General features: G+C 35.4%; 1 protein-coding gene across 5 annotated transcripts in view; it reads left to right on the top strand.

Annotated features, from left to right (window-relative positions):
• Window positions 1-13,484, top strand: part of mid2 (midline 2) — a 216,986-nt gene that overhangs the window by 93,325 nt on the left and 110,177 nt on the right. For 2 of the 5 annotated variants that reach the window (XM_067457770.1, XM_067457766.1), the window contains exon 1: window positions 4,590-4,779. The exons of 2 other annotated variants lie outside the window; for them this stretch is intronic. The gene's annotated coding sequence lies outside the window, so the exon portion shown is untranslated. Of the gene's footprint in view, window positions 1-4,588; window positions 4,780-13,484 lie in introns of those variants that run through there. One more of the 5 variants, XM_067457768.1, reaches the window with a different exon arrangement.

Here is a 13,484-nt window from a genome sequence, read left to right as displayed (position 1 = left end):
GCCCCTTACCTGCTGATTGTAGCCAAGTTTGTTATTCCACTCGGCCCGAGTCCTTTTTCTAAAACGGTTTTGAAATAACACTTACCCCACCTTTAATGGTCAACTTGGAAATAAAGCTAGAAGAAAGCCGTCGTGTTTACAACTGTGATAATTAGTGCTTATCAGGATCAACTAAATGCTGGATTTGCAAAAGTATGTGAAGTCCACAGCAGCACAACTTTCTTGAATGAATGGCATGCCGTTCTGTTACTGTGGGGACATCGATTTTACATTTTCATGCCCCTGAACATAGCACTAAACAAAACAAACTGTGGTTGGCTGCTTTTCATGTGTGTCAGACATTCTCTTTGGTGGTCCTTGGCCAATTAAAGCTCCATTGGGGTTCAGACCTTCTGCCATCAGTCAGAAGTTCGAGCTACGTTAAAGCGTCTCGCTCCCTACATAGATACTGAAGTTGTGGCTGTAAACAGTCAATTGTTCACACATAGTGTTTTCTACGTGGGGAATGAGACATAGTGCATGATAAAGGGATAGGAAACGATTCAGACAGTGTATGCTTTCCATTAGGGAAACTGTGGCTATGACAAGCCTCACAACTCTGGCCAAGCTGTGATATAAGCTAAACGCTATTGGCTATTTTAAAAAAGGAGAGGAGCTGATTGACATGACCCGCCTGTCTTCCTGTTTCAGTGGAAATCACTGCTGCATCCGAAAACCTAGGCAGTTGACTTGTTGTCTCGCTACCTTTCGGATGCCTGCCGGATTTCGGACAGACTTCTGAGGCAGTACTACAGTATTCATTTCTCACAAGAAATGACATCAGAAATGGAAAATGTTGGTCAAAAACGTATATTTATACACACTTCAAGATTTAGTGAAGGTATCTCGGGAGACAGAAAGTGACGCTAACATTGGATTTGGAATGTGTCTTGATGCCTTCAAACCTTGAAATGTGTCCTCCGAAAACAGCATTTTCCGGTTTTCAGATGCAGCCTATGTTTCAAGGAACTTCATTGGGCTTTCAAATCCTTAAAGAAGGGTGCCAAATTCTATTAATGAAGAGCTTCCTTGCTGCAAAGTTCAGTTTCAATCCTGCTCCAACACACCTGCCTGTAATTATCTTCTGAAGATCTTAATTAGCTGGTTCAGGTGTATTCGATTAAGGTTGGAGCTGAAATTTGCAGGAAGGTACAGCTCCAGCAACAGGATTGGGCAACCCTGGCATAAAGCATTGTTTCAGCAGCTGCAAAGGAGAAATCAATAGAAAATTCTGTATGAAATTCACATTTATTTGTTTAGCTACCAGGGGTGTCATGAACTTACTATGTTTCCCCCAAAATGAAAATAACTTTTATTATAATAAAACTTTACTCTACTTTTCACTGTAATAATTACTGCAGTGTCAATCATATTTGATTTTTTATTTTTTTATTTTTTTGAATTATGGAAGCGAGAACATACATTTACACATTTTTCCTGTCAATATTCCAGAATATTAACAATAGCCTATAGAATATTAAGCCCTGCATCTATGCAGTCTTCCTTGTTTGTAGCTTATAGAAACAAACTAATAATTTGAAGCATATAAGCACTGATAAAGGATGAGAAACTCACTTAACTGTGTATGGCACTGCAGCACATTTTACGAATCAGAGGCTGTTCTTTGACGTCTTGCAAACCTTATCGTCCTCCATTACATAGTGTACGTTGAGTTTGGTCAATTTTAACAGAAGATTACAAATACATTTTTGTACAGTTTTAGACAGCTTCCCCTAATCACATGCACGTGAAAATGTGTTGGTTCTGCACAAATCGCCTAGTGTCGTGACACATAGCTTACAAAGAAATTTTACAATTTTGGGGTACTAATTATTTTGTGTCTACAGTATTCTACACTGTAAACAATTATTTAGAAAAAAAGTTACCTGGTTGCCTTAAAATTTTGAGTTCATTGAAATTAAATTATTTTTTGACAACCTTTATTAAAATATTATTAAAAGATTTTGTAAGCATATTGGGTAATTGTGTGTGTTTTATTTCTGATGAAACAGTAAAATATGCCAAATAGTGCTATTTCCATGATTTAGAAAAATTTTATGTGGTTCAGATACAATAATATTTTGAGTTTCTATTTACTAAACAAAGTTCCTTCATTGTATCAACTCAATTTTTTTATTTCAATAAACTCAACATTTTAAGGCAACCAGGTTACTTACTTTTTAAAGTTAAACCAACAAAAACCAACACAAATTTTTTACAGTGTAGGATTAAAACAATAGTTGCCATATCAACATTATTTAGAGAAAAAATGTTTAGAAATTTAAGAATCTTTGAAATATATTATTGAACATTTATTTAACCATAGCAAAAGTACATTTCTTACTTTTAATCTCAGTTGTGTGTGTGTGTGTGTGTGTGTGTGTGTGTGTGTGTGTGTGTGTGTGTGTGTGTGTGTGTGTGTGTGTGTGTGTGTGTGTGTGTGTGTGTGTGTGTGTGTGTGTGTGTGTGTGTGTGTGTGTGTGTGTGTGTGTGTGTGTGTGTTTATTTAAAATAAGACAAATCTGATATTATGTTAATCGTATGTGTGTTACAGTTGTGTGCGCAGGGCATGTTGTAACACTGTGTTACAATGAGCCCCCTATTAGATATATGCTATTATATTCAATACTTTTATGAATTATTTACAGAAACCATGAGACAAGTGTGAATAATGACTGTGAATGTTTAGAAATTATTAATTATTGTTATGTTCTTAACTATGCTGTTTAGCGATGTGTTTGTTGTCAAAAATGTGTATATTTTTAATTATTAAAAATGTCATTATTATTTTATTTATTTTATTTTATTTTATTTTATTTTATTTTATTTTATTTTATTTTATTTTATTTTATTTTATTTTATTTTATTTTATTTTATTTTATTTTATTTATTTTATTTTTTCAGGTAACATTTTAAGCTGTCATTTACATTGTTCCCCCACCTATAAGGCATGTTGTCACATTTCACTTCCATTCTTTCGGGGGAAATCAAGAAAAAAGTATACACTGTATTAATAAAACAAAACCACAAAATTGTACTAGAGATGTGAAATCGATGTGGGGATAAATAAATACTCTGAACCCCAAGTGCATTTACACAAACTGAGACGTTGTGTCCTGCTCTCCCCTAATCTCATTTTTTAAAAAAATCTCTATATACAGTATTCAAACGTCATTTTTGCTTAGTTGACCATGGATATGCTGCACCTATGGCTCTCACTGAACCTCCACTGCAAGGTCAATCATAATTGGCAGTTAGAAAGTGCCCTGAACTCTGTTGTAAGTGCAAGTGTAAATTGTTTTGTCAGCAGTGCCTTGAGACTGAATCTGCACTGTATTTCTGGACTAACAACCCAGGAAGCAATTAGCAATTGTTTGTTTTGAATTTTTTGTTGTTTTGAGTGGTCACACAACACTCCAGAGTCCAGACACGAGTCAGAGCCAAGTGGTAGGACAGCATGGCCTTATCTCAGTGGGATGCCCTTAGCAGGGGGTCTGCTCATACTTTAACAGCTAATACCATGTGTCTACTAAAATTTGCATGTTTTTGTTTTGTTTTTTGTTTTCAGAAAAAAGGAAATTAGGTTCAAAATGTTTAGCTGAATATCAGGATGTTGGTAATAAACTCCAACTGCTGGTTGTGTGTTTAATACATTCTTGTGACGCAATGAAGTAATTTGTTTTGGATTTTATAGCTTTTTAAAGTGTAATCAGTCCGTCTTGTTATACAGAGGAGCTCTCGAATCAAGAGAAACCAGAACTAACCAGAACTTCTTGTACAGTATGTTTTTGCTATAGCTTGGGGCACGTCGGGTGCAGAGTTATCACATGTTTTTAATATATTATTCATTATGTCTTTAACTATAAGTGTACATTATATAAAGTTAGAATGTACTGATTAGTGTTCATTTTCCTGGCCCAAAAATGGTTTGATAGTTGTTGTTGGTTTTGTTTTGTTTTTTAGGCTACATATTTGATGTTTCATTTTTCAGCTTGTCTAATCCCTTTGCGACACAACCCACAAAATACAAATGTGTGTTTAATTAGCCTATCTTTTATCAAATCACTGTGAAATAGCTTTTTTGAAGACGAAGCTTAAAAGTATGTGATTATATAGAAGTAATATAATTCACTGGAGAGAGAAAAAAAAGACATATGCCAACTAGCCCATTCTCCTGTTTGTTGTAAACCCCTAACTGAGACACGCAAATGACCCTCTTTATCATCATTGCATTTGCTCTCATATAGCTGTCCATGAGTAATTCTGTTTACCATACATCTCTGTGGGATTCTCGTTAATAACATATCATCTCTCAACGGTTTAGGCACAGTTATACGCGAAGTGTAATAAATGGGTCACGGCTGCTCCTTGCCGGTCCACAGCCGACCACAACATACATAATTCCTTTTATGGTTGATATTGCTAACGTTATAGACGCGGGAGTGCCGTCTGGTGATTAATGACCCTGCCAATAACGAGAACCTGTCTGGAAGAGACCATAGGCGCTCATAGCCATCATTCGGGAGACTCTGCGCGTGTGTAGCCGGTGGGAGGAGCCCGGTTTCCTGCGATTGTCTCTCTGTGCTCGCGCTGCACTCATTTCTCTAAAGTTGCGTTTTCGAGACATACTGCGTCGCGGAGAGACCGTAACACTTGTTTCTGATACCACGATTCCTTTTGTTTGCCCCTTTGGTTTCTTTCAAGATGACAGAAGAAAAGAATGTTCGACATTTAAAGCTGGTATGTGAGTATGTGGTCATGTATCTCGCTGTGCTGTAGTTAGTTGCGCTTTGGGCAGGATTTAAACTCAGTCTTTTGGGGATCAGTTCAACTGTCAGATTAAAGATAGCCTCGTTTAATGCACCCTGAAGTAACCCAGTAGCGGAGAAGTTTGAATAATTCTGTGAACTAGGGCTGTGTTGCAAACCCTACTGAGCTGCTTAGCTAGACAGTGGTTTGGGGCATCATAGGCGCTTCAAAATGCTCTCTAGGTAGTGGGCTCGCTACATATTAAGAACAGCGCACTGGAGTCGGTGTGTTTTACTTCTTAACCTGCCCAGTCGCTGTTGCGCTTTATTTCGACGTTGTCTGGATAAAGGTCTGCTTGGTGATGCTGACTAACAGGATTTTCACTTTAGTAGCGATCAGCAGTGATGTTCTCTTGTACTTGCCTAGACAGAAATGAAGGGATGATTAATGCTATACAGCCCTCTCTCCTAATGTGAATTTGCGCATATCGTTACTATTGCGTCAAAACATAAATATCCCTGAGAAATTCAGCGTAGACCTCATAATAAGAGAAAGAAAAATAATACAGTGGCTTGTAATCTTTTCTTTCACGTAGAGACTAAAATTGGCTAATCCCATATTTTATAATTATTTTATTTTGTATTCTTTATTTTTTCCAACTCCTTTCTTAAACGTATTATAGATAGATAGATAGATAGATAGATAGATAGATAGATAGATAGATAGATAGATAGATAGATAGATAGATAGATAGATAGATAGATAGATAGATAGATAGATAGATAGATAGATGTGGTTCTTAATCTGGGGTTTGGGGCCCACTAGAAATGTTTAAAAGGGGCCACGACAATAATTAAAAATAAATGACAGTATACTAATAAAAAAACAGCTTTTCTCAACAACTGCCACGTTATTGTGCACTCCATTTCTAGCTCTTACTGTAAAATGCTGTTTTCTTTTCTTTTTTCTAAAGCAAAATATAATACGACTATGTGCATGTGATCAGCTGTTCTGTGTACAGTACATTGTTACATATTGAGTCTGTAACTTTTAATTAATTTAAGTGTTTATTCATTTATAGTACATCTATAAAAAATGTATAGTTTTGTAGTTTATTTTTAGTTATTTATTTGTTATTAGCATCACTCACATGTTTTTGATTGTTGGAAACTCATGCTACTTTTTCAAATCAAAGCATTAATCCACGAACAGCGGTTTGGATCAGTTTTGATCACAGCTGTTTTCGATTTTGTAAGTGACTGTTTACACTCCTTTTTACAATATAATAAGTTCGGTTCTTTTGTCAAGCTTGTATCAAAGGCTGTCAAAGTCCTTTAACAAAAAGCAGGTATATTTGGGTTTGTTTGTTCCTCTGGCATGCAGAACACCCTGCAGGCAGACCCCGAGTTGAAGGTCATTAAAATGTCATTTAGCAGCTGTCAGTTTTAAAAGATTATGTGGCAGATTGATCTGATTTATGTCTTTGATGAAAGAGCACCACTGTTGGCTTACATAGTTTACAATGCTAAACCATTTAACATTTATGACCAGAATACATAAAAGTGATGTTTGGTGGCATGAACACCATGGCTGTCAGTCCCTTCATGTTCTTACAGACTTACAGATTAACGCCAGCTAAAATATGGACGTTTAGCCCTTAAAAAAAGATGACTTTTATTCTACCGTGAGTCTCTGAGCAAAACAAACAGAAAGCGTGAGTGTAGGCTACACTTGTTTTGAAAGCACCTAATTTGTACGCTCCTGTGACTCATGACATGACACGTTCTCTCAGCTGAATTACACATGAATAAGAGTGTAATGAGTTGATATGAGGTTTTGGGTAACAGGAGGCTAAATGGATTGAACCTTTTCATGTTTGCCCTGCCATTGTTTTTGTGTCTATAAATGAACTGAGGTATGATGGACTATTGTGTGTTGAAAGGGAAATCACAGATTTTAATAATGTAATTTAATTCTAATTATGTAATTGCTAGGGAGAATAAGTAAAAGTAAATTGAAAGCCATTTCAGCAGGGAGGACTGTTGTTTTAATTGATCCATTTGTTTTGCTATGGGTATAGAAGAGCAGTGTGCAAGCTTAACAAAATTAGACATGACCTGATTTGACTTGTGTCTGACATGGAAAAAGATTAATCAATGTATTAAATTAAAAAGCTGTTCTTTTTGATTTTGAGGAGCCGTCCTATATATATATATATATATATATATATATATATATATATATATATATATATATATATATATATATATATATATATATATATATATATATATATATATATATATATATATATATATATATATATATAATAAGTTTCAGAAAGAAATAATAATAATAATAATAAAAATACACACACACACACACACACACACACACACACATATGTCCATGTCATCTTTGTCCATATATATTCATTAAAGAAAACCATGTGCTCATCAAGGATGCATGTATTTTTATTTTTATTTATTTTTATCCAGTTAAAACAGTAATATTATTGTGAAATATTATTGCAATTTAAAATAAATATTTATATCTTAATACATTATAAGATGTAATTTATTATTGTGATGGCAAAGCTGAATTTTCAGTGTCACATGATCCTTCATAGATCATTCTAATATGCTGATTATCTGCTCAAGAAACGTTTCTTATCATTAATGTTGAATATTGTTGTGCTAATGAATATTGTTTGTGAAAATTGTATGATGCATTTTTTCCAGTATCCTTTGATGAATAGAAAGTTCAAAAGAAGGGCATCTATTTGAAATTGAAATCTTGTTGAACATTATGAATGTATTTACTGTCACTTTGGATCAGTTTAATGCCTCCCTGCTGAATATGTTTTTGCTAAAAAAAAAAAAAATCTTAGTCTATAGTCTATACAGTATACATATATCACCCAACCCTACTCATAATCATAGTCTCTGCATTACTTAAATGTAAAAAAAAAAAAAAAAAAAATATATATATATATATATATATATATATATATATATATATATATATATATATATATATATATATAATATGTACAATTATGTACAAACAACTTGGCTGAATAAGTCATCTCAACTTAAATTACATTAAAATCGAGTTAAAATGAGTTGAATCTTGTATAACTTATTCTGATGCAAGTGATGTAAAAACATATGTTGTCATATCATTTTTTATTTATTTTTTTGCAGCGTGTGCTTAAAATGCATTGCAATTCCTAATCAGGAATGTTTATGCCGTTTAACCTCCCTTTGTTGGCAACAGGCAGGTGTGGCTGTATTTTACGAGTTTGAATTGTTGTCAGCATTCCATGAGGAACTCTGTTATAACCACAGTAAACAGAAACGATAACTTTTTCACAACATTCAGAGTTCGCACCCTTCCTGTCGGTAACAGTTAGTGGTATTTTTTAGTCTATTGTACATGCAACCCTTCTGTCTGGTACTGTAGATATACTCCTTCCATCTTTCACCCCATTATTTGTCACTGATGGTGAAATTATCTGTCGCATTCATTGTGGCCAGACACACAGAGTTTCTTGTGCCGCTATTCAGCTGCTGCTGATTCTACATGGCAAAATAATCATATTTCACCTGCTTTGCTTGACGGGTAAATTGAAATATGAGGAGATAAAAATGTGTTAAACAAAATTGCCTGGACAGCATCCTTTTTCCCTTTTCTTTTAGTTTTCGCTGAATACATTTTTAAATCCAACATACAGTGCAAGTAATGTAGTTCGATATATTAAATTATTCAATTTATGAGACCATTCAAAAGTGTGTGAATGTGTGACAGACACACACACACACACACACACACACACACAGGACACACATGCGCAAAGAATGCCGCTTCAGACAGCGCGGAGTAGAGTTCTCTTTTCACGCTTGAACCAACAAAAAAGTATGCTAACATTTTTAATTTGTTGAGTATCTCTGTAAGCATAGTTTTAAATGAGTTAAATGAATGCATCCCAGAGTTGTGAGGACATCGGATATGCCAGATCCAGATCTTCTTAAAGTGACAGCAGCCTAATAAACCCGCTGATGTGATTTCTGTCATTATTTTTTATTAAAAAGACAGATAAAATCCACTCATTGCTTTGGACTGAATTGTGTAGCTTTAATAAGGATTAATGGTAACACTTTAGTACAGGGAACACATATTCACTATTAACTACAACTTTTGCCACACTTAACTCCTAATTTACTACTTATTAATAGTTAGTAAGGTATTTTTTGTAGCATTAAGTTTTAGGTATTGGGATATAGAATAAGGTCATGCAGAATAAGGCATTAATATGTGCTTTATAATCATAATAAACAGCCAATATCCTAGTAATATGCATGCTAATAAGCAACTAATAGTTAATAACTGAACCTTAAAATAGTGTTACCGGATTAATATATACTTCTGTGAACTGTTTATTAGTAGTAACGGTGTTTATTGTATTGATGTGGTACTGAAGTGTATTGACGTGAGACAGATGCAGGACACATTTGGGAAGAAATTCCTACAAAAGCGAATCTGATAATTGAATTGAAATATTAGGGGGATTGATCAGCAGCAGTAGTACTAGCACATCATATGGCCTCAAATTCAGCTCACATAGAGCACTGTTGAGAGTCTCTAGAGGGGCCGGCTGGGGACTGTGTCTGGATTGGACTGGCTCTGAGAGAAGCGTGAAGGGTACATTTTGCACAGTCGCTATAGCAGACATGGCACAGATCGGGTCGCTCTTTCCGATCACTGAGGTGTAAATCTCTGCTTTGTACCGTAAGGTCGTTGTGTACCTAATGAAGGTGTTGAATATTGATCACATGTTGTCATTCACATGTTTTATTCAGAGTGTGATGATCCTGTTCAGCTCTTTGGTTATTGCTCAGTGCCATACTGTGTGTGTATTCATGAGACACAGAAGGATCAGGACGGTTCTTGTCGTGACCCATGGTTTGTTTGTTATTTATAGTCTGCTCAATTACACCCAGCATTAAGACAATGTTATATAGTATAAATGAGGATAAACACGACAATCTGCTGATTAATTTGAGCCAAACGTGCAGCAAAACAAGCTGGTTAGACAGTTAAGCTCTTGTTCTTTTATAAACAAGTCTCAAAATGTCACAAATAGGACAGGGAAATATTGTTGCCTTCTGATGATATCTATTATGTTCATGATTTTGCTCTGAATTGGCTTGAGAAAAAAAAATCTCTTCGACGGGGATAGCAAAACACTCATTGCCAAGTAGCTTCGAAATGTTTTAATGCAAAAGTAATACAGTAAAAATTAGAGTCAGACAGATTTCTCCGTCTGCCGATTCTATTGGCTGATATGACCCTGTCGATGATATGTCGACATCAGCGTATATGCCGCAGATAGGCCACTGACATAAGCCCGTGCCCACGCATCTCACAGCACATGAATATTCACGCGGAACCTGAAAACAAATGTTTCATTTGTATGTTTGTTCTGCATGTACACTCTCAGAAAAAAAGGTACAGTGCTGTCACTGGGGCGGTACCCTCTGGTAATAAAAGTTAAAAGATACATCTTTCAGTATCTATCAGTACTTTAGGAGTGTGTATTAGTATCTTAAAGGTACATAGTAGCACCTTTTGTACCTTAGGGTACCGCCCCAGTGACATCAGTGTACCTTTTTTCTGACAGTGTATGTTTATACTGTGTATATATATACAGTATCAGTCAAAAGTTTGGACAAAACACTGAGAAAGTGTGTCAAGACTGTTGATTGGTACTGTACTAAAAGCCCATATCGGTCAAGCTCAAGTAAAAATCCAGTTAAAAATCAAGGAGCATTGTCACATGCTTAAAAGTTGATTGTTGAATCATGCACAGCAAACAAACAAAAAAAAAGATAATTGTCATGACGCCGGTAAGTATCTATGGGCCTTATCGTACACACGCTGCGAATGGTCAAAAAACCCTGGTAGTGGCTGAGCCTCTGATTGGTTATTGTACGTTACAACTAGGTTCCGTCGTTAAACTAGCAAAAGTGTATTCAGTGTGTGTAATAAGCAGAGTGTACACACGTTGTGCACCCGCCTACAGGTGCACATTACTAACATGCTCATTAAATAAGACAAAAAATACTGCGCTATTGGCTTTAGACCAGGTTTCAGTTGGTAAATGGCACGGTTGATTTCAATTGCCTCAAAATAGTAACATGCTAACAATGCACCTGCAAAAAAATAGAAACACTTGCGCCTGCCACCTCATTGTACCGTGTGTATGATAAGGCCCATAGAATATTTACCGTTGTCATGACAATTATATTTTGCTGTTGTTTGCTGTGCATGATTCAACAATCAACTTTTAAGCATGTGACAATGTTCCTTGATTTTTAACTGGATTTTTACTTGAGCCCGACCGATATGGGCTTTTGGGGGCCGATAACAATACTAATACTAGGGAGTAAAAAAAATCTGAGATCGATATATCGGCTGGTATTCTTTGTGTATATTATAGTATAATACCAGTCAAAAGTCTTGACACACTTTCTTTGTATATATACTGTATTCTATATACAGTATCAGTCAAAAGTTTGGACACAACACTGGGAAAGTGTATTCAGATACAACCTAAGAGCATGCACTACTAGTTGTCTAGCATATCTAAACTACTTCAGTTGCATAGTTCCAATTGTGTACATGGTGAACTGAACCAAGCTTTAGATGGATAAATACGATATGCAGTGGTTCCACCTCTGAACCACACCGGATGCGTTTCGCTCCGCTTCCAGTCCTGGGGCTACTCGTGTGCCACTTACAGTTTGTGTATGTCACATTTCTGAGTGTATTTTGAACACAATAATGAAGCTTAATTGGATTTTCTGCCTATGTTGCTCTCCATCCTGCCATTCCCAAAGAGAGCGCTGAGCTGTGAGAGGCTGGAAGTGAGATCGACGGTTGTCTCTCACAGGACCGCTGACCCTGAGGGTGGGCGCTCATGTGGTGCATGCTGTTCCACTGCAGCTTTGCCACTTCCTCCAGCAAACAGCAGCTCAGCAGGAAATGGGCTCGGGTGTCTTCTGTGCCAGGGAAGTCTCCATAGAGACCCAAACCGCTAGCACATCCCTTTCAAATTAAGTGCTCTGGGAAGGTTTAGATCATACGAATAACTGTAATAATTAGTAGTGACAGGCAGAATCTGTGGAGTTTTTCACATTTTCACATGCTGATTTTGAGGGAAACCTCTGAAATGCATTTAATCTTGTCCCTCTGATGCTAGTCTTCATTTATGTTGTCAGATTCATGAATTTGATGCTTGGTCAACACATACACGATTAGATCTTCATGTGGTTTGACTCCCCGGTATTAGGGGACAGCAAAACCACATTTCACAAAATTATAAATGCGATTTTACAAAAATGATGTATATCACAATAAAGTAATAGTTATAGTTGCATGATGTGCCGATTAATAAATATAATTAATTGCACATTAATCACACATCAAATTTGGCTCAGAAATAACAAGTAAAAGAAGTGTTTTATATGTTTTATATTTGTTATTGAAAATAAGAACAAAGAATCCAGCTACAATCAATAAGATAAACACAAATAAACAAAGATATATAATTAAATTAAGTTTTTTTTAGGTACAGTAAGTTTATTTAACATAGTAAGAAATACAGAAATGTAATAATCAGCACCCATGTGATTTACAGATTCATTGCAAAGTTTAACCATCATAGAGTGAAAGTTAATCATTTACACTTGTTGTTTTTTTGTTTTTTTTTTGTTTTTTGCCAATTTACACATTCAAGTGAAAATGAAAATTATCCCGTCTATGAATCAAAAACCACTATATGATCTAAACTGTGCTTTTTGTGATCCATACCACTAGTGTGGAGGGCTGCTCGATTATGGCATAAATCTTAATCACAATTATTTGCTCAATATTGAAATCACGGTTATAGGTGGGTGATATTATCAAAGTCTTATTTCATTCAATGAGTCATATTAAATCACAGCGAAATTTCACAATTATCAATACTTAAGCAAAAACGAATACTAGACAGTAAGAACAAATAAACAAAATTACAAACAAAGCAAAACTACAAAACTTACCGACAAAAACTACAACTGAACATAAAACCGGCAAAAAAAATACAAATGAAATAAACAGTGATTTAGGAAGATATACTAACAGCAGTATTCCGAGCCAAAACAGAAATTTAATAAGGTAATGAAATGTAAAATAGCACTGTTGTATACATTAAATGGACTAATCCTTATTAAACCAACAGTTTATTCATTCAAGAACAGTGAGTGATTTTATCTTTGTCTTGTGTTATTTTATTAACAATAATGACTGCAGCAGATTTATTAGGCTGCTTCCAATTCAAGAGCTGCACGGACCCAATATACTGTTACACACTCTCTCTTTCTCAGTGTTTACACTGCCTTAAGAAATAACCGACTGTGTTTACAAGGATAATTACCAAAACGACATTCTCTCATATTTGAGTGTAGGCTTTTGACCTTTAGGCTAATGTCTGAAGCCCGCAGTATACTTTGCTTATGCATTTTCCGCCTGTCTCGGAATGCTTACACAGGAGGCAGCCTAGGAAACAAATATCTTTCGCGACTGCTAAAGTCAATCTCGCAGTTAAAAACTTGAAGTTTAAAACACGACAGTTACACTTTTTCCATAAATTG

This window comes from Pseudorasbora parva, chromosome 11 (assembly GCF_024679245.1).
Source record: "Pseudorasbora parva isolate DD20220531a chromosome 11, ASM2467924v1, whole genome shotgun sequence".
NCBI lineage: Eukaryota > Metazoa > Chordata > Actinopteri > Cypriniformes > Gobionidae > Pseudorasbora > Pseudorasbora parva.
The sequence above is the reverse complement of the archived record's forward strand: the minus strand, read 5'-3'. Positions and strand labels throughout refer to the sequence as shown.